Below are 22,812 nucleotides of genomic sequence, written 5' to 3'. Positions count from 1 at the left end.
CCAGGAGACTCTGGTTTGCTCTATCACCAGGGGAGGCCCCTGGAGACTCTAGTTTACTCTACCACCAGGAGAGACCCTGGGAGACACTGGTTTACTCTATGACCAGGAGAGGCCCCGGGAGACTCTGGTTTACTCTATGACCAGGAGAGGCACCGGGAGACTCTGGTTACTATATCACCAGAAGAGAACCAGAGAGACTCTGGTTTACCCTATGACCAGGAGAGGCCCCGGGAGACTCTGGTTTACTCTACCACCAGGAGAGACCCTGGGAGACTATGGTTTACTATATCACCAGGAGAGGCCCCTGGAGACTCTGGTTTACTCTATGACCAGTAGAGGTCCCGGGAGACTCTGGTTTACTCTATCACCAGGAGAGAGCCCGGGAGACTCTGGTTTACTCTATCACCAGGAGAGTCCCCAGGTGACTTTGGTTTACTCTATCACCAGGAGAGGGCCTGCCAGACTCTGGTTTACTCTATCACCAGAAGAGACCCTGGGAGACTCTGGCTTACTCTATGACCACAAGAGACCCCGGGAGACTCTGGATTACTCTATCACCAGGAGAGACCCTGGGAGACTCTGTTTACTCTTTCACCAGGAGAGACCCTGGGAGACTCTGGTTTACTCTATCACCAGGGGAGGCCCCGGGAGACTCTGGTTTACTCTATCACCAGGAGAGACCCCGGGAGACTCTGGTTTACTCTATCACCAGGAGAGACCCCAGGAGACTCTGGTTTACTCTATCACCAGGAGAGGGCCTGGAAGACTCTCGTTTACTCTATCACCAGGAGAGACCCTGGGAGACTCTGGTTTACTCTATCACCAGGAGAGGCCCCGGGAGACTCTGGTTTACTCTACCACCAGGAGAGACCCTGGGAGACTATGGTTTACTATATCACCAGGAGAGGCCCCTGGAGACTCTGGTTTACTCTATGACCAGTAGAGGTCCCGGGAGACTCTGGTTTACTCTATGACCAGGAGAGGCCCCGGGAGACTATGGTTTACTATATCACCAGGAGAGGCCTCGGGAGACTCTGGTTTACTCTATGACCAGGAGAGGCCCCGGGAGACTCTGGTTTACTCTATGACCAGGAGAGGCCCCGGGAGACTCTGGTTTACTCTACCACCAGGAGAGACCCTGGGAGACTCTGGTTTACTCTATGACCAGGAGAGGCCCTGGGAGACTCTGGTTTACTCTATGACCAGGAGAGAGCCTGGGAGACTCTGGATTACTCTATCACCAGGAGAGACGCCAGGAGACTCTGGTTTACTCTATCACCAGGAGAGGGCCCAGGAGACTCTGGTTTGCTCTATCACCAGGAGAGGCCCCGGGAGACTCTAGTTTACTCTACCACCAGGAGAGACCCTGGGAGACACTGGTTTACTCTATGACCAGGAGAGGCCCCGGGAGACTCCGGTTTACTCTATGACCAGGAGAGGCACCGGGAGACTCTGGTTACTATATCACCAGAAGAGAACCAGAGAGACTCTGGTTTACCCTATGACCAGGAGAGGCCCCGGGAGACTCTGGTTTACTCTACCACCAGGAGAGACCCTGGGAGACTCTGGTTTACTCTATGACCAGGAGAGGCCCCGGGAGACTATGGTTTACTATATCACCAGGAGAGGCCTCGGGAGACTCTGGTTTACTCTATAACCAGGAGAGGCCCCGGGAGACTCTGGTTTACTCTATGACCAGGAGAGGCCCCGGGAGACTCTGGTTTACTCTATGACCAGGAGAGGCCCCGGGAGACTCTGGTTTACTCTACCACCAGGAGAGACCCTGGGAGACTCTGGTTTACTCTATGACCAGGAGAGGCCCAGGGAGACTCTGGTTTACACTATGACCAGGAGAGGGCCTGGGAGACTCTGGATTACTCTATCACCAGGAGAGACCCCAGGAGACTCTGGTTTACTCTATCACCAGGAGAGGGCCCAGGAGACTCTGGTTTGCTCTATCACCAGGAGAGGCCCCGGGAGACTCTGGTTTACTCTACCACCAGGAGAGACCCTGGGAGACTCTGGTTTACTCTATGACCAGGAGAGGCCCGGGGAGACTCTGGTTTACTCGATCATCAGGAGAGACCCCAGGCGCCTCTGGTTTACTCTATCACCAGGAGAGGGCCTGGGAGACTCTGGATTACTCTATCACCAGGAGAGACCCCAGGAGACTCTGGTTTGCTCTATCACCAGGAGAGGCCCAGGAGACTCTGGTTTGCTTTATCACCAGGAGAGACCCCGGGAGACTCTGGTTTACTCTGTCACCAGGAGAGACCCTGGGAGACTCTGGCTTACTCTATAACCAGGAGATACCCCGGGACTCTGGTTTACTCTATCACCAGGAGAGACCCCAGGAGACTCTGGTTTACCCTATGACCAGGAGAGACCCCGGGAGACTCTGGTTTACTCTGTCACCAGGAGAGACCCCAGGAGACTCTGGTTTACTATATCACCAGAAGAGAACCAGAGAGACTCTGGTTTACTCTGTTTCGAGGAGAGACCCCGGGACTCTGGTTTACTCTGTTTCGAGGAGAGACCCTTGGTGACTCTGGTTTACTCTATCACCAGGAGAGGCCCGGGGAGACTCTGGTTTACTCTATCACCAGGAGAGACCCCAGGAGACTCTGGTTTACCCTATGACCAGGAGAGACCCCGGGAGACTCTGGTTTACTATATCACCAGAAGAGAACCAGAGAGACTCTGGTTTACTCTATCACCAGGAGAGGCCCCGGGAGACTCTGGTTTACTCTATCACCAGGAGAGGCCCCGGGAGACTCTGGTTTACCCTATCACAAGGAGAGGCCCCGTGAGACTCTGGTTTACCCTATGGTTCGCTCTGTCACCAAAAGAGACCGGATTATCACTGCAAGTGGCCGGATGTCAAATTTGTTTCACATACCACAACCAGTGAGCTTGTGGAATTTTTGAAGGAGGTTTTTGCAGGAGAAGGGTGTCCGTCCATGATGGATACCCCGGGAGGACCCCTGGAGCCTGGAGCCTCTGGTTTACTCTGTCACCAGGAGAGGCCCCTGGAGACTCTAGTTTCCCCTATCACCAGGAGAGGCCCTTGTAGACTCTGGCTTACTCTGTCACCAGGAGAGACCCCAGGAGACTCTGGTTTACTCTATCACCAGGAGGGACCCCGGGAGACTCTGGTTTACTCTGTCACCAGGAGAGGCCCCAGGAGACTCTGGTTTACTCTATCACCAGGAGAGAGCCCGGGAGACTCTGGTTTACTCTATCACCAGGAGAGGCCTGGGGAGAATCTGGTACCCCCTGAAAATCTACCGACTACTAGTGTGTTGACTGACTAGTGTGGATCAGTCAGACACCCTAGACAAGTTTACACCTCCTCCATGTAGGAACCGCATTCCAGATCAGGAAGAATCAAAGGCCCGACCACCTGTGCTATGCCACCCAGACCTCTCTAGGCAGTGGAGATGCCGCCCCTCCGCCGTCCTGACTCCACTTTTGGGGGCAAGACGGGCAGTGAAAATTAGTAAGATTAAGAGGTGTACGTACAGCAAGCCAGCACCACCCTTAAGGTTCACTACCTGATGTGGACCACATTTTTTCCGATTCCTCCATCTTGTTTTGGATGGAATTATCTTTCTAGGATCAGTGTTATGCCCACTTCCTACAGGAAGTGGTCATATAGATGGTTTAGACACCCTAAATGTAGGCAGCCGATTGGCTACTACCTGTCACTACTCTTAACACCCCTAAATTGAGTATTAAGGTGGCACCCCTGAACCCAAGAACTTGGATTTGATGGCTCAAGAAAAGAAGGACGAAGAAGAGTCACTGCCTGTCGAGAACTGCAGAACAGATGAGAACATTGGATCAAAACCCTGCCTGCTCGCACCTCCCTCCACAGTTGCGACAGAGTGACTCGTCCTGCAAGCTGAAGAGCTACCAAAGCCATTGGTAGCCTGACAGCACTTGAGAATCACCTACAGTCTCCCTTGGAGTAGAGGAGGTACGCCCCTGCAGTCTGCAGGGACCAAAAAACAGAGTTCGGACCACCACCTTGCAGCTCCCCGGCCCGACCAATGCCAGAGACAACCAGGAAGAAGTACCCGTGCTCTGGAGGGTCAGATCTGTCTCTCCACTATGTGTGAAGACACCATAGGCCAACCAGAGCCGTGCAGTACCAACCCCTGGGGTACCGGACGCCCTGCACCAAACACTGACAGCGATAGTCCTATCCAAATTCTCACTTCACCCTGACCGAGCAGCCGCCGTTGGGCATCAGAATCACTGAGACCCATTTCATGAGTGGCGCGGCTGTCCTGCTTTTACCCCTGCCAGCTGCCTATCCATTACTGCGAGGATCATCTTTGTGCATTCAGCCCAGTCCACCTAACCAATCTACACCCAAGCCACCCGGCCCGGGTACCACAGAACCAGCCATGTATATATGTCTTTTTCTTCCATAGGATTGCAATGTGCAAAAGGGTGCACAGTTTTGAAAGATTTACTTACCTGTAAAAATTGCTAACAAAAACAGTACTTACTTTTGAATAAAGTACTTGGTTTAGCAAAATATATCAAAAGAAGTGTTATTTTTCTAATTTGGTCTTAAATGTATTCTTTGTGTGTGTGTCTCCTTTACTGCCTCTGTGAGTACAACAGATGCTGAGCACTGTCCTCTGATAAGCCTGACTGCTCGCCCCCGCTACCACAACAGAGAGTACTAGTATTTACTTTAACCTCTGTAAACCAATTGGTGTTGAACTGGACTCTGCACGGTGTACTTCTTTTTAGTGCACTATATAGAGCACCAGCTTCCTACATCAGCGAATATGTATTCTTTCCATGTTTGTGTGTTAGAGGGCACACACATGCAGCATTGCTTCAATGATTATGTATTCTTTCTGTGTACATGTGTTAGAGAGCAGTATTGTTTACCTGAACATGTATTCTTCCAAGTATGTTTGTTAGAGGGCACATACAAGTGCAGCTCTGCTTCCCTGTAATATGTATTTTTCATGTGTGTGTGTTAGAGGGTACACACACATGCAGTATTTATTTCCGTGAATATGTATCCTTCCATGTATGTGTTCTAGAGGGCACATACAAGTGCAGCACTGCTTCTCTGTAATGTTTCCATGTTTGTATGTGAAAGGGCACACACACATGCAGCATTGCTTCCCTCACTATGTATTTTTCTGTGCACGTGTTAGAGAGCACACACATGCTGTACTGTTTCCCTGAATATGTGTTTTTCTGTGTAAGTTTTAGAGAGCAAACAGATTCACAGTTGTTTCCCTGAATATGTATTCTTTCCATGTTTATGCATTAGAGGGTCAGACATGCAGTATTAACCCCCCAAATGTGTATTCTTTCCTTGTGCGTATGTGAGGACACCTATGCTACTTCAGGGCCCACCCATGTATCTTCAGGGCCCACTCGTGCATCTTCAGGGCCCACTCGTGCATCTTCAGGGCCCACCTGAGCATCTTCATGTCACACCTCTGCTTCTTCAGGGCCTACCCATACATCTTCATTTCCACCCATACATCTTCATTTCCACCCATGCACCTTCATGGCTCACCCGTGCTTCTTCAGGGCCCATCTGTGCATCTTCAGAGTCCACCCATGCATCTTCAGGGCCCACCTGATCATCTTCAGGGTCCACCCATGCATCTTCAGGGCCCACCTGTGCATCTTCAGGGCCCACCTGAGCATCTTCATGTCACACCTCTGCTTCTTCATGGCCTACCCATACATCTTCATTTCCACCCATGCACCTTAATGGCTCACCCTTGCACCCTTGAGCACCCTTGAGCACATCGCCGCTGCGAGCCGATGCCTGCACCCGTTTTTTCCCGCCGCTGCCTGCCTGCGGCCCGCCCCCACGCCAGACGATTAGCTACCACGATCCCGCCTCCCAGCTGACCCGCCCTCCCGGCTCCCTTCATAAGGGGACCCTGCCTGCCACTTGGGAGCGACCACTGCGCCTCCGGCCTGGTCGCCCCCACGCTCCTCACCTCTCCTGCTCCTGAGCCTCCTGCTGCCTGAGCACATCGCTGCGAGCCGACGCCGATTGCAACGCCCCAGCCGTCGCTGGGCCGCCCGCTTAGCCTGCACCCGTTTTTTCCCGCCGCTGCCTGCCTGCGGCCCCGCCCCCACGCCAGACGATTGGCTACCACGATCCCGCCTCCCAGCTGACCCGCCCTCCCGGCTCCCTTCTTATGACGCCCCCTCAGCGACCGCACATGCGCATTTGTTACAAGAAGTTGGAAACGAGGAAGAGGGAGCCCCGGAGACGCCGCACTGCAGGTAAGTCTTTACATTTAATTATTTTATCATGCATGCTATTATTTTAAAAGGAGGACGGGCGGGAGGCGGGTGGCGGGTGTCAGGCAGCTATGCTTCGCCCTGGCGTGTGCGTAGCGCTGCCTACTTCGCCTACTTCGAAAACTGCGAAGCAGCGCTACGTACACTACGTGGGTGAAGCGTAGTATAACGCCCAGGGTTAATCATAATCCGCTGCTTATTTGTTTTACTTTAAATTGTATTGTGAAGCCTCTTAGATCATGGACCTTCGAGAGAAAGCTTTTATCAGAACAGCTTTCTTTAGACCATATGAGGCCCTGGGTGTCCGAATTTTTGAACATCAACAGAGGATCAGCTCCTAGTAACATCGTTTTGGATACATTCAAGGCAGCAATTCGGGGCGAAACAAAGAGCTTCTCATTTTTTCGTCAGAAGCAAATTCAAGAGCAGACTAATGCGCGGGTTGACGCGTTACGTCTTGCAGAGGTTCTGCTCACTGACACAATTAGGGAGGGCCGTGATTTAACCCATAGCCAAATCCAGGTTGCGCGTATTAGGTCTTCCCTGCTCGAGTTCTTTGGACAGGACCTCGCAGCTAAATATCTTCAGTACCGCTTGATGATGTTCGAGTTTGGCGAACTGTAAGACCTGGGGTCACCAAGCCCTAAGGGGGTAACGTGACTCGAGCGGCTGGGCACCCAAAGGCTTATGTGTAAAGCGACCATACAACACACACATCCTCTGATGCAGTTCATTAGATGTAAATGGCCTTCTCCACATAGGTTAGCATCTGTTGCACCAATAATACATAACGGTGCTGTAGGCAGTACCTGGTGACCTCAGCGCTATATTCACCAGCAATTCCCCCTGAGGCCCTAGGCCACACTCGTATACCCTAACATCCGTTGTACGGACTGGGAATCGTAGCGCCACACCTGGGGACTAGTAGGGGCTCAGGGCCGACTTCGCGGGCTTACCGCCCCCCTGGTACCCTTAGCGCCTCAGTGGGCGGTTACCGTGCTACTTGCACCAGTCAGGCCTTGTACACTCTTGAACAGCGCTCGAGAACCCAGCGCTACTCGTGATAATTGCGCCGTGAATCCTTGTGAGCAGAGCCTATAAACCTAGCGCTACTCGTAATAACTGAGCATCGAACACTTCAGAGCAAAGCCTACCAACACAGCGTTACTCGTAATAATTGAGCATTGAACACTTCAGAGCAAGGCCTACCAACACAGCGTTACTCGGAATAATTAAGCATTGAACACTTCAGAGCAAAGCCTACCAACACAGCGTTACTCGTAATAATTAAGCATTGAACACTTCGGAGCAGAGCCTGCGAACATAGCGTTACTCGTAATAATTGAGCATTGAACACTTCAGAGCAGAGCCTACCAACACAGCGTTACTCGTAATAGGCAAGCATCCGGCCCTTCTGTGCGTCTTGTGGGGCACGGCGCTACTCGTACTAAGCAAGCTTCAAGTACTTCTGTGCAGTTCGTAGGGCACAACGCTGCTCGACAGTCTCGGAAGAGAGGGGCAATCCCTCGGCGGGGTGTCAAAGTCTTGGGTGAACGGGGGGAACTCCCACGGAGGGGGTATCCGGGCATCGGGGTGCGGTGCCGCCCCCGGTCTGTAGGGGGCGCACCGGGTCCGTCCCAAGCCTCCCGGCTTACCTTGATCTCGACGTCTGGAGGCGTCCGACCCAGCTCCGGACTCCGCAGTAGATCCTTCCACAACGGGGGCAGGCCACGGCCTTACACACGTCCGCATGCAACTGCCACGGCAGCGACGGGGCCCCGGGCTTCTCCGCGGGCCACGCTGTGGTGATGATGCACACTTCAGGCTTCCGGGCCGCGGCGGTGAGCGCGCTCTGGTCCCCGTACACAAAGGGGGGGGGGGTCAAATTAAGCAGGAGAGCTCCGCGCTCAATGGGGATTGATGCAGGGGATCCCAGGCCAGGTCAGGGAGCGCAGGGGTCTCAGCGCTAGTACCTGGTTGATCCCCAGCCGTTCTGCAATCAGCTTTAGCGTAAAGTTTCAGTGTTCAGGTTCGACATGAAGTCTCAGCATTCAGGTTCAGCATGCAGTCCTGACATGAGGTCTCAGCATTCAGTGTCAGCGTTCAGGTTCAGCATGCAGTCGTGACACGAGGTCTCAGCATTCAGTTTCAGCATTCAGGTTCAGCATGCAGTCGTGACATGAGGTCTCAGCATTCAGTTTCAGCATTCAGGGGTGACCTGAAGTCCTGATGGCGCAGATGTTTCCGGCGCCCTTGGGGGGTTCTGTTCCTGGGGGGTAGGGATTGAGTTGGCCACTAGGTCCTTCCTAGTCAGGCGGGCAGAGGGTCCCTGGGTCCTCCTACTGCTGGGCAAGATCAGTGGGTTTTCACAGGATCCCTCACTCACTTAAGAGGCAGCACCTAAATCCTGTTACTCTCAGAGGCATAAGTCCCTGGCTAGGCCCTACCGCCTAAAACTCCTGCGTGGATTTTCCAGCTCTGCTCTACCCCACTGGCCAACTGACTAGAAAAAGTTCCCTCCCTCTGTTAAGTATCCCTAGGTCAGGTGACCTCTATCCAAGGCGGCAAAAGTAAAAACCACACCTCCCTTCTAGAAGGTTCCAGCACATTCCTGGAGCTTCCCCATTCTACCTATGGGACAAAAAAGGCGGGCTGGTGTCGCAACATTGTTGTGGGGTCCCAGCCAGCTCCTGGCAGCTAGGGTGCTACTAATGAAGACCACTCTGCAGTAGCAGGGGCCTGTGGCACCTGCACCTTAACACTGATTGGCAATGAAAAGGCGCCCGGAGACCTAAGTCCAACATAAAAATGAGGGTGGAAAAAAATGAGGCACGATCAAAAATAGAGGGGGAGACCACCCGAGGGCTGACAGGTCCAACACGAACAATCAGGCAAGGTTCTAGCTAAACGACTCCAGCAGCGAGCCCTGGCCAACCGTATTGTTAAGATTCAGGACACTCAGGATCACATTCACGATACTCCCGAAGGAGTCCTGACTGTTTTTTCTGAGTTCTACGGCTCTTTATACACGGAGGAAGCTAAGGACCTTAATATAGACTACGAGTTCGGCACCTTTGTAAATGATCTTAATACTTTAAAAGTAACAGATCAGCAGAATACTAGCTTGGCGGCCCCTATAGAATGGGAGGAGGTGGAATTGGCACTGAATTCATTGGCCAAGGGCAAGGCGGCCGGTCCGGACTCTTTTCCTTTGGAGTTTTATACTATATTTCGGTCCGAGATACGGGAGGATTTTCTAACAATCCTTTAGAGATGCGCAATTAGGTCGTATTCCAGACTCTTGGCGTCATACAACTATCATTCTTTTAAAAAAGAAGGATAAGCCGAAGCTGGACCCGGCCTCATTTCGCCCGATATCACTGATCAATACTGATAATAAGATTTTTGCAAAGATTTTGGCCACAAGGTTAGCGTCAGTGATATCTCCATTAGTTTCTATCCGCCAACATGGATTTATTCCTGGCAGGGACACAGCGGATCATGTCCGCCGTGTTATAGCACTGCTGGACTGGGCTCAAGTCACGGGATCCCCCCTTGGTGCAATCCTGTTAGACGCCAAAAAGGCGTTTGACAGGGTTGCCTGGGGGTTCCTGTGGAAAGTTCTGCACTGGAAGGGGTCTTGTTCAAATTTTATTCATGCCCTGCAGTCACTGTATATCACACCTTGTGCAACTTTATCTATATCAGGGTTGGTCTCAAGACCTTTTGAAATTAGCAGGGGTACCAGGCAGGGTTGTCCCTGCTCGCCCCTGCTATTTGCTTTGTACATAGATCAATTTTTGTGCAAACTTGAGCTCTCCCTGAATATATTCTCGGTTAGGATTAATACATTTGAATTTAAAGTCCTGGCATACACCGATGATATTATAGTGTTAACTAGTGATGTGTCAACCTCATTTCCAGCAATTAAAAATTTAGCGGAACAGTATGGCCACTGCTCGGGCTATAACCTTAATGCTCAGAAAATTCAGGTGGTTCAATCTATTGCTATGGGCCCCTCTGACGCACCAGTGGTTCAAAGTGCATTGTACTTAGGGATAAAAATTACAGCTGCGGTTGATAAGCTGCCAGATATGAATATCTTACCTATCATAGATACAGTTAGCTCTACCTTACGAAGATTAGACAATCTACATCTATCCTTGTTTGGAAGGAGGAATGTGTTAAAGATGCTGACATTGCCGAAATTTCTTTATTTATTCAGGACCATTCCGCTACAATTTGCTCAGTCAAGTCTTGCCCGTGCAGAGAGATGTTGTAGTACGTTCTTATGGGGCTATCGTCAGCCCCGAAGGGCAGCGAAATGGATGCAGCTACCACTTGATAGGGGTGGGTGGTCTGTTCCTAATTTGCTGCTTTACAGCTGGACAGCCTTACTCCAACATTTTGCTGTCCCACTTTTTGGGGACAGAGCAATACTTCCACCATGTCGTGCACCCTCTATCTATGAGATAGGTTTAGGAGAGGATGCCAAGGGGATATTAGTGTCAGTTCTCGAACCTAGCTATTACAAAAAAACTAAATTTAAAGTTATCATGTCAATGTACTCAGTTTGGAGGAAGGTACGGCGTAGATTGTCTATTCCTAGTATTAACTTCTACACCCCCCTGTCAGCAGATAGACTGCTACCCTCCATTTTTCAAGATCAAATCACAATTCGGTGGAGGCTGCATGGCATCGCTGTCTTGGGGGATCTAGCACATGAGGGGAGCATGGCTTCTTTTCTCTTTTTAAAAAATAAGTTCACTTTGGACACGCATTAATTTTTAAAATATTTACAGGTTCGAAGCCATTTAGTTAAACTTTTGCATAACACTCCTACTTTGTTTGTTAAGGACACACTTATAGATTTGATTTTGAAGAACTCACGAATTGGGCTGCTCTATCAAAATTTATTGTCAGGTCTCCCTGATGATCTATCGCTTCACAGTGCTATATGGGAAACCAAGTTAGGCAAGGCGGGTATGGATATTACACATGCACTAGAGTTATCCAGTACAGTGTTAATATCAGGGGGCCTACGCTCCCAAAGTTACATGGCCCTATATGATCTTTTTTATACTCCAGCCAAAATATCTAAATGGGGAGGTAGGGGTGGTCATAGCTGCCCGAGATGTGGCTTAGTAGCAGTCAATGACGTTCACATGTTTTTCACTTGTTCCAAATTGGATCAGTTCCTCCAAGACGTTCAAACATTCATTAACTTAAGTCTTAAAATTCCTGTGGTTTTATCTCCGGAATTAGTAATATTGGGCTGTGAGACTGATGCTTTGTTAGTTAGAGCGAGTCATATTGCAGCCCTAATATTTATTGCTATGTCTATAATACGATTATGTATTACATCGGAATGGATTAGTTCTACCCCCCCCCACTTTTGCGAACTGGAGAGCAAGGATTTTAGCTCTCCACAATTTGGAATCATCGGTGTTTAAGAGGGGGGGTAGGAGGAGACGGGAAAGGGGGGTACAAATATGGGCTCCATTTACACAATGGTTGAACAGTTGAGAGGTAACAACTAGTTTTGCTAATGGCTTATTGTATTTGATTTATTGGGACATAGGGGTTTGCTATGTCCCACTTGTATTTCTCCCTGTCTCCTCTTTTTTTTCTCTCTTCTTCTTATTCCTTTTTTGTTAGATGCTATATATGAAAATGTATAATTTATATCGATTTCCATGATAAACTCACATGGTAAAAAAAAGTGTTTAAGTGGCTTCCATTGTCCCTCCAAATCAAACGGGGCAAGCCGAAGCGAGGAAAGAACTCCTTCAGAAGTACTTTTGCAGTCACCACGGCTGTATTTTCTTTCGTGGGATATGCCTCAACCCAATTACTAAATGCACAAACAACCACCAACACATATTTCAAATTGTTGACTCGATCCATTTCTATGTAATCTATCTGAAGGACCTCAAAAGGGAAAATGTGAGGTGCGAAGTTACCAGGTGGCGTAGGGGTACCTTTTCCAGGATTGTGCATCATACACACCATACAATATTTGACCAAATGAGCAGGAGGAGGGAGTGCAAGTGCTCTCTGAGGGCTGCAGCCGAATCACGATCTCAGGAAGCATCCCGCCTCCTCCGACAAATCCCAAACAGGCCTTCAAACTGAGTGAAAAAATCAGACACACTTTCATCTTTCTTCTGACGATATGCCGCTAACTTGTCCCAATCTACCCTTCTGGGTGGAATAAGAGAATGCATATACGTAATATTTCGGCCAGGTAAAGCCAGTATTTTGACCTTAGTCTTCTCACCAGTCTTCCTTTCCTGGTCCCATCCTTTAATCTAATCCCAAGTACCACCCAATTCCACAACATGATCCTGTGAGTGCGAATATAGCACCTTACATCACATGTGTTTACAACGCATGCGATTACAACGCGGTCATTACCACCACTGCGTTGTTACATCGCTGTATATTACAAAGCAAGTCGTTACATCGACTTGCTGTAGGGAGCGTGCAGGATTTAGGAATGGTATAATTTACAATTCCAACTCCAGTGTGCGCAACAGTCGGGAAGGTGTTGGAATAGTAAATTATACTATTCCTTAGATTAGCGCGCACCCTACAGCGATGTTACGACTTGCGTTACATGTACTGTGATATAACAACGCGCTCGTTGTAACGACCGCGTTGTAATCGCATGCGTTGTAACGCATGCGATGTAATGGCTGTTTCCGTGTGTGCACCGGTCTCTAAATATCAAAGGGCACCAATAAACCAAGGAACGTTTCAATATCTGCAAGTGTCATTACTGTCGAGGAAGCAGCCTCAGTCAATTCTTTATAATATGCAGTAGGATTTTTTTTAGGGTCGGGTAACTGAGTCTTAAGGGACAAAACCTCACTCCTTTTCCATGGCGTGTACACCCATTGTTTTTAGAAACGGGTTTCTACCCTCAGTCTAACAACAGTATTCTGCTGATCCCGCAGCTCCGGTAGTTCAGGGTGGTATATGGGGTGGACTTCCCTCATCGGAAACTGGGATACTGTCTTTGGACTCTTTTCAAGCAACCTACTCTGATAAGCGGCCAGCTTCGCGACATTACCAAAAACCTCACCAGGTGCCATATCTGCAGCATATACACGGTCCCTAATATCATAAATAATCTGGGGTGCTACTTCATTGAAACACTGTTCCCGCAGGCCAATCAAGGTAGCCGACATGTGCTTAAGAGCATGGTGCTGCACAAACAGCTCATAATCTTCCATTACACTCCACACATCCTCCACACTGTAAATGGGGTGACGAGCCCACTGAGCGGCCTGATTGGCTACCACCCTTTTCTCTTCATCTCCCACATCACATCAGATCGTATCAGTATACATCCTAGTCGCTCCCTAGCTGTCGCCCAGTTGCCATCCCCTAGTCCACGCACAGGAGTTCCGCTGTTCAGTAATGCAGGGGGGTGGAGTAACAGGGGAGAAGTAACAGCAGAAGTACTAGGTACCAGCGTTGCTGCCGTCTGCGTCGTAGGAGTAAGTGCTGGAGAGAGAGATGCTGAAACAATAGGCGTATCAGGAAGACTGGCAGTCATCGTAGACGTAGAAGGCAAAGTCAAAGAAAGTGAAGGAGGCGCGGTAGCCAAAACAGCGCGAACAATAGCAGAAGAAGCAGAAGCAGCAGCGACAGAATGAACTGATGACTGGGGCTGGGGTATGGCAGGGTATATTCTCTGTGGGCCATATGAAGGTGGAGATTTAGTATCTAACAATTCCTCCACAAATGCGTCATTTTCCTCTCGAGCAACATAAGACTTTTCACTTGTAATCGAAATTTCCTATTAGCACACTCTATTCCTTTTTCTATTGTCTCTCTACCGTGTGCTACAATTTTTTGAGTCAATGTCTGCATTCTCCCCTTCTAGGACTCTGCTTTCATTCGTCTCTGTTTAGCCTCTTTTTGCCATGTTCTTTGGGAATCAAACATCGACTGCCTACTCCTTCTCGCAAACAAGTTTTCCTGCAGGAAATTAATTTTCTGTTCATCAAAAGTGCCCGTCAACGGCCACTGCAACTTGGCATTGTCCATTGTATATTTGTGCCATAGCGTACTAAATATAATAAGGCCAATGCCATGTTTGACGTACATGTCAAAATTTGGAGTGCTTTCTGGAGGTGCCGGCTGACTTTCTTCCAATCGAGCATCAGTAGAACAACGACAGCCCAGACAAAACACCTTACTAAAGCACGGCATTTTGCATAAGAAAACAAATTCACTATTTATGCCGAGCAGATATTTGCAAATATCTTTACCAAAGTCGGTCCTCAGTCTGGTACCATGTTCATAAAGAACTCAAACAAATTCAAGCGCTTATCTAAAGATAGTCTTGAGACCGCACCAAATACAAATCAAAATGGCGCCATGTTCAGAAAGAACCAAAGCAAACTCACCTGCTGCACACAGGTCAAACGAGTTTATTCTCCACTGCTGACTCTTCGGACCAAACGGTCAGATCCAAGGGTTTTGCCATATAGGACCCCAGTCGGGATGATCACTGGATGAGGCACCGCCTGGTCAGACAGACAGGGCAGCTGCGAGCACAAGACTCTCTTATGCAGGGATCCCCGGTCCGCCCATCCGACCCTACGTAGACCCCACCTCCTCACACGTCCGCAGGCAAGGATGGGTGACCCGATGGAGTCCCTGTTCGGGCACCAAATGAAGGAAGTGACCCGATTAAGGTCACCTGGGTCACTCACGACCACCTCTCAGCCTTCCATACAAATGAAGAGTCGGTCAGACAGTAGAGAATACAAACCAAAGGTATTTATTAGAGGTACACTCAAGTGGAGTCCGGTCTGACCAGCCTCCTTAGATTGCTGCAGAGGGACTGACTTCTGCCAACATAATGTACATCTCCAGATCCACTTAAGACACGCCCAGACTGGAAATTTCCAGTTGGCAGCTAGTAAACAAAAGAGATACAGAAGGATGAGCTACCATCCTGGGACCGGGTACAGGCTATCTCAGCATCAAAGTTACTCTGCCTGTGCCTGCTGCTCTAAGGGTGGAAGCAGGCCTATCTAGTAAAAAAGGTCTGTAATAACAAAACAGTTTATTCATTAGTACAGCGAAGCTCAACCTTGGAGAAATACAAAAAATAAATATATCGCAGCTGCTTTCTGCTGAGGCGGACAGAGTGAGACAGAAGATAATTTCGATCCTAGCTCAAAATGGCGGATCAACTTAAAATGGTGACACAAATGCTAACCTTACATAGTGCAATATGTAAGCAAAACAAGTGCATAACATTTACATTTCAACATTCATGGCCAACCCGAGCATCTTCAGGGCCCACCCATACATCTTCATGGCTAACCCGAGCATCTTTAGAGTCCACCCATGCATCTTCAGGGCCCACCTGAGCATCTTCAGGGTCCACCTGTGCATCTTCAAAGCCCAACCATGCATCTTTATGGCCCACCCGTGCTTCTTCGGGGCCCATCTCTGCATCTTCAGAGTCCACCCATGCATCTTCAGGGCCCACCTGAGCATCTTCAGGGTCCACCCATGCATCTTCAGGGCCCACCTGTGCATCTTCAGGGCCCACCTGTGCATCTTCAAAGCCCAACCATGCATCTTTATGGCCCACCCGTGCTTCTTCTGGGCCCATCTGTGCATCTTCATGGCCAACCCGCGCATCTTCAGGGTCCACCCGAGCATCTTCAGGGTCCACCCAAGCATCTTCAGGGTCCACCCATGCATCTTCAATGCCCACCCATGCATCTTCATGGCCAACCCGCGCATCTTCATGGCCAACCTGAGCCTTCTTCAGGGCCCACCCGAGCATCGTCAGGGCCCACCCATGCATCTTCATGGCCAACCTGAGCATCTTCAGGGCCCACATGAGCATTTTCAGGGTCTACCCATGCATCTTCAGAGTCCACCCATGCATCTTCAAGGGCCCACCCGAGCATCTTCAGGGTCCACCCATGCATCTTCGAGGGCCCACCGAGCATCTTCAGGGTCCACCCATGCATCTTCATGGCCCACCCAAGGATCTTCAGGGGCCACCCATGAATATTCTTTGCCCTCCCATGCATCTTCAGGGCCCACTCATGCATCTTTAGGGCCCACCCGAGCTTCTTCAGGGTGAACCCGAGCATCTTCAATGCCGACCCCTTCATCTTCGGTGCACACTTGTGCATCTTCAGGGCCTACTCATGTATCTTCATTTCCATTTGTCATCTTCATGGCCCACAGTGTTTTCTGCATAATTATGGATTAGCACAGTTGCCAAATAATGTGCTTAATATGTAGATTTTAACAAATATGTTTCTATCTCAAACAGATCAAAAGATGTAAAAAAATGTGGCGAGATATGTTGCTGTGTTGTGGACGGCCCATGCAAACTTGAATGGACCAGGAGAACAACTACGGTTATGACCTTAGCTGTAAACTCACCTAGGTTAACGACAGCGAACCTCAAGCAGGCATCCACTATAAATGAACCTAGTCCTATCATTTTATTCTGGAATATATCTGGTATACGATCGAAACTGACTAACCACATATGGTATGATTTCGTGGGGAAATTTAATATTCTCTGCTTCCAAGAGACATGGGCCACTGCTGAAACTCAGATTGAGGGCTATAAAACTTACCATACCCCAGCTATTCCGTCAGGTTTTGGGAGGGCTAAGGGGGGGTCGACAGTATATATTTCTAATTTGATTACGATTAAGGAAATATCTTTTGTAAAGTCAGAACCTAACTATCAAATAATAACCCTCAATATGACCAAACAAGACATGTATGTATTGGTTAACTTCTATAACAACGTACAGAAGGAATACCTGGGGGATGTTTTAAAGCAACTTAGAAATGCCTTGTTACAAATTCAGAATAATTGTAATCAAAATATTATATTCATATGGGGGGGGACTTTAATATTCCCCTTTGTACAAAAATTAACAATTTAACATGTGGCTAGACTAATGAGAATAATAGTAGCCTACCCCACTTTCCCCATACAACCAATGGTGACTGTCTAAATGAGATTCTATTTGTGCTGGAAGTAGGTTTTGCGAATCAATCAATCAAATCATTTGTAAAGCGCACTACTTACCCGTGAGGGTTTCAAGGTGCTGAGGGAGCGTGGGGGGGGGGGGGGGGGGGGGGTGCTGCTGCTACTGGTCGAAGAGCCAGGTGTTGAGTCGTCTTCTGAAGGTCAGCAGGTCTTCGGTTTGTAGGTTGAGGGGGAGGGTGATCCAGGTCTTGGCGGTGCGGTGGGAGAAGGATCTGCCTCCGGATGTGGTTCTGCGGATGCGCGGGACCGTTGCCAGGGTGTGGTCAGCGGAGTGGAGTTTCCTGTTGGGTACGTAGAAGGAGAGTCGGCTGTTGAGATAGGCTGGGCTGGTTTTGTGGAGTGCCTTGTTTGCGTGGACCAGGAGCTTGAAGGAGATTCTTCTGTCGACGGGGAGCCAGTGCAGGTTCCTCAGGTGGGGGGTGATGTGGTTGCGGTGCGGGATGTCGAGGATTAGGCGTGCAGATGCGTTCTGGATTCTTTGCAGTCTGTTGGTGAGCTTGGACGAGGCTCCGGCGTAGAGGGCGTTTCCGTAGTCGAGTCTGCTGCTGACTAGGGCCTGGGTGACTGTTTTCCTCGTGTTTGTCGGGATCCATCTGTAGATCTTGCGTAGCATGCGGAGGATGTTGAAGCAGGTGGAGGAGACTGCGTTGACTTGTTTGGTCATGGTGAGTTTTGAGTCAAGGATGACTCCCAGGTTGCGTGCGTGGTTGGTAGGGGCCGGAGGTGTCCCCAGTGATGCGGGCCACCAGGAGTCGTCCCATGCTGAGGGGTTGGGCCCGAGGATGAGGATCTCCGTCTTGTCTGAGTTCAGCTTAAGACGGCTTTCCTTCATCCAGTCAGCGACGGCCTTCATTCCCTGGTGGAGGTAGGATTTGGCGGTGCGAGGGTCCTTGGTGAGGGAGAGGATCAGCTGCGAGTCGTCGGCGTAGGAGATTATGTTGAGGTCATGCTGTCGGACGATGCGTGCTAGTGATGCCATGTAGATGTTGAACAGCGTCGGGCTGAGGGAGGATCCTTGTGGGACGCCGCAGATGATCTTGGAGGCTTCGGATCGGAACGGGGGGAGGCGGACTTTCTGAGTTCTGCCGGTGAGGAAGGAAGTGGTCCAGTCCAGGGTCTTGTCACGGATCCCTGTGTCATGGAGGCGCGTGCGTAGTGTGCAGTGGCAGACGCTGTCGAAGGCGGCGGAGAGATCCATGAGGATGAGGGCCGCCGTCTCACCGTTGTCTAGTAGGATGCTGATGTCGTCTGTGGCGGCGATGAGGGCGGTCTCGGTGCTGTGGTTGCTGCGGAATCCTGATTGGGAGGGGTCCAGGATGTTGTTGTCTTTGAGGTGACGGGAGAGCTGGATGTTAACTATCTTCTTGATGACCTTTGATGGGAACAGAAGCAGGGAGATGGACCGAAAGTTCTTGAGGTCGCACGGATCCGCCTTGTGTTTCTTCAGTAGAGCGTTGATCTCAGCATGCTTCCAGTTCTCAGGGAAGGTAGCGGTCTCGAAGGAGAGGTTGATGATGTTGCGCAGGTGGGGTGCGATGGACCTGCCGGCTTTGTTGAAGATGTGGTGTGGGAGAGGGTCGGACAGGGATCCGGAGTGGATTGTGCCCATGATCTTGATTGTGTCCTTGATGCTCACGTTGGCCCAGGTTGTCAGCGAGTCGTGGTTGGTGGGGTGCGGTGGGTCCGGCGTGTCTAGCCTGTAGGGGTTGTCTGGGGGTTGAAGCTGTCATGGATGTCGGTGATCTTGCGGTGAAAGAAGGTGGTGAGGGAGTCGCACAGGGATTACGTTGGAGCTGGAGCTGGGGTTGGAGAGTTCCTTCACGATGTTGAAGAGCTCCTTGCTGTTGTGTGCGTTGTTGTCAAGGCGGTCTGTGAAAGAGGTCCTTTTGGCATTCCTGATGAGGTGGTGGTGGTTGCGGATGGCGTCTTTGTGGGCAGCGCGGCTGTCCGGCGTCTTGTTGCTGTGCCATATGTTCTCCAATTTCCGGCAGGTGCGCTTTGAAGCAAGGAGTTCCGGGGTGAACCAGCTGGCTCTTTTGCTGGTGTCTCTGTTGGCGGGCATTTTCAGCGGGGCTAAGGTGTTGGCGCAGTCGTTCATCCAGCGTCCGAGGGTGAGTGCACCATCGTCGGGGTTGGTCGGTGGGTTGAGTGCAAGGCTTGTCTGTAGTTATTCTTCAGTGACTTTGGCCCAGCAGCGGCGGAGGGATCTCTAGGGTGCGGTGGTGTGTGAGGGGTTTTCGGAAGGAGAAGTGGATGCAGTGGTGGTCTGTCCAGGTGAGTTCGGAAGCGTGGCTGAAGGCGACGTGGGGGAATGAGCTGTCCTCTCCACCAATTCCATTCACACAGACATTTAATGGCAGAGGAGGAAGCACAATCATAGGTTTCATTTTAATTTCAAACAGGTATGCCTCCCGCTTGTTGAATTTTGGTACTCATCAAAATGCTAGCAGTGATCACTTTCCATTGAGTGTTTCATTATCGTATCCGTATAAAATTGGCAGAAGTGAGAGTAAGAGGATTTATGGGTCAAGAAATCTGGAAATTAAAAAAGTAAACGGAATTTCTCTAAAATTGAACCACAGGAGCTCATAGAAATAGTGGTAAAAAATCGTTAAATTCTATTATGAAGTGTTTAGATTCCTCCACTCCACATCATGAAGGGGCATATCAGCAACAACCGGTGATAATTATCGCTCAGCGCTCTTAGCGTGAGGATAATTATTGCCGGGTAACGTGGATTCTTATCGCTGAGATAGCGTGCTATTAGTAACGCTTATCTCAAAAGCGGTAAAAATCCTAGCGCTAACTGCCTAACGTGAGATTATCGCTGGAAACCCAGCGATAATCTCACATAGTGTGGCGTTAGCTTGCTGATAGGGCCTCACATACTTAGCCATGATATCCACCTTCCATAGGATCTCATGGCTAAGTCAGTCCTGAAGCAGGTGTAAGGAAAGTAGCGATAACAGGGATTATCGCTACTTTTCCTGACGCTATGCTTCATAGCGTGGGGCTTGATGATAGGAGAAATGTCGCTTAGCGACATTTCTCCTGTCATGTCAGGTCAGGAACGCCCACTTTGCATCTCATTAGAGATGCAAAGCTGGGCGTTAGGAATCCCCACAGAAAGCAAGGTTTCACGCGTTAGCGTGGCCTTGCTAATTAGGCGATAAAATTATCGCCGCTTTTCGGCCGAAAACGGCCGCAAAAGCGGCGATAATTTTTTATCGCCAGCTTGTAAATATGCCCCGAAATTTTAAAAAGCTACATGGAAATAACAAATGTCATTAAGGATCCACTGAAAGTCCAATTGAAACAGAGAAATGACAGGCGGAAGGGCTGGTTCAACAAAAATTGTACAAAAGCATACACTGATTTAAAATCTGCGCTATATAAAAAGACAGCTCAGAAAAGCATATAACCGGGCAGTGAAACTAAGAAAAAGTGAAATAAAAAAAGAAACATGGGCAGAGCTGCACAAAGCCTGCATTAGTAAGGATAGTATCGCATTTTGGCGAGTGGTTAAATCTCCCCCCTTTTCGACAGCAGATACACCGTCTATAGACATCGCAATAGGTGAAGAATATTGGGTGGAACATTTTTCTCAGATCTTTGGCTTGTCCAATGAGGACAGGTATGAAGGAGCAGCCTAAGGTAATATCAGTACCTGTCTCCAACTGATAGAGTTTCCTATAGCCCTTGATGTCACCTTAGCAGAGGTTGAGTCTGCACTAAGGGCTAGCAAGGGAGGAAAGGCCCCGGGTCCAGATGGGGTCCAGGCAGACCTTTTTAAGTATAATATGGAGCTATGGTCTCCAGTTTTAACAAGGGTATTGGAAGCTTCCTGTATTGCTGGGCTCATTGAATCATGATCGGAATCTATCTTCCGATATTCAAGAAGGGAGATAGACAGAACCCGGCATGTTACCACCCTATCTCATTGCTAGACACACTGGGCAAAGTGGCAGGCCGTATTGTCCTTAACCGCCTCCAACAATGGGCAGAGGACAATAATGTATTGTCGGATCTCCAATTTGGATTCAGGGAAGGATTGGGCACCATAGAGCAAGGTCTTAATTTGACCCTGCTTATGGGAAAATATGCAAATGCGAAAGGGGGAAAATTGTATATGGCCTTCGTAGACCTAACAACCACGTTTGATTGTGTAAATCATGTTAAATTGTGGAGAATCCTGGAAGCAATGGGTGTGGATATCCCCATAATTAACTTCCTAAGAGAACTCTATGGAAACGCGACTGCTAGGGTGCGATTTGGCATCAATGGAGTGTGTACGGTGTCGTTCAAAGTGGAGAGGGGGGTAAGGCAGGGCTGTGTCCTGGCACCCTTCCTCTTTACACTCTATACAAATGGTCTGGAACAAGCGATGCTGGAAGGGTGTCGGGACCTACCACAGTTGCAGAAACGCCCAATTCCCGCCCTTCTCTATGCAGACGACACCGTAATCATGTCTCGGACTGCGATAGGATTACAACGTGCCCTTAACTCCTATCATAAATTCATGGTAAATTTAGACTTAAAAATAAATATCAGCAAAACCTTTATAATGAGCTGTGGGACAGGTGGAAGCAAACAGAAGGATATTTATATAGATAATATGACGGTGGAGTCTACTAAAACATAACCCTATTTAGGTATTTTAATTGATAATAAGGGCTCATGGCGACAAGCAATAAAAGCAAGGAAATTACTTTTTATGAGGACCACAACGGCTTTGGTGAATTTTTCGCAGAGGTTGAGCAAGAGGCCCCCAACGGAGATGCTCCAAATATATTGTCCCAAATGCGTAAGCATAGCGACATATGGGGCAGGTATCTGGGGATATGGTGAAGTGAACGAAATACAGAAAGTTGAGAATGCTTTTTTAAGATATTTATAGGCAGTTCCCCAGAGCACCTCAACATTTCTTTGTCACACAGAATTATGAACTCCCTATATCACAGACACAATAAAGATACAACCCGCCCTGCTATGGCATCCTATTTGGTCATCTCCGAAAACATCATTTAATCGGGAGGTTCTGAAGGATAGCCTAGGTCTCGAGAATGCCCTGAAGATCGGGTGGCTCAAGTACGTAAAACATCTTTTACTTGACTTGGGTCTAGAAAATTACTATAAAAAACCCACCCTGCTAGCCTCAATCCCTAGGAAAACTTTTAAAAAACAATGCATGAGCCACATGGAGGAGCTGAGATTCGCCGCAGAGGCAAATAAGCAAACAGAACAGAACAACCTAGCGATGCAATCTAGCCTTGGCATGCAACCATATCTAACGTTTATCATAAGTGGTTACGATAGATGTGTGCTGACACGCTTTAGGCTGGACGTATTTCATCGCTTGGTCAGCTTCCCTGAAACGAATGATTGGAGCACACACCTAGCAAACCGCCCCTGCGACGAGGTCTCGCCGCAAACATCGATGCATGTGGTTC

This window comes from Triturus cristatus, chromosome 9 (assembly GCF_964204655.1).
Source record: "Triturus cristatus chromosome 9, aTriCri1.1, whole genome shotgun sequence".
Classification (NCBI taxonomy): Eukaryota; Metazoa; Chordata; class Amphibia; order Caudata; family Salamandridae; genus Triturus; species Triturus cristatus.
The sequence above is the reverse complement of the archived record's forward strand: the minus strand, read 5'-3'. Positions refer to the sequence as shown.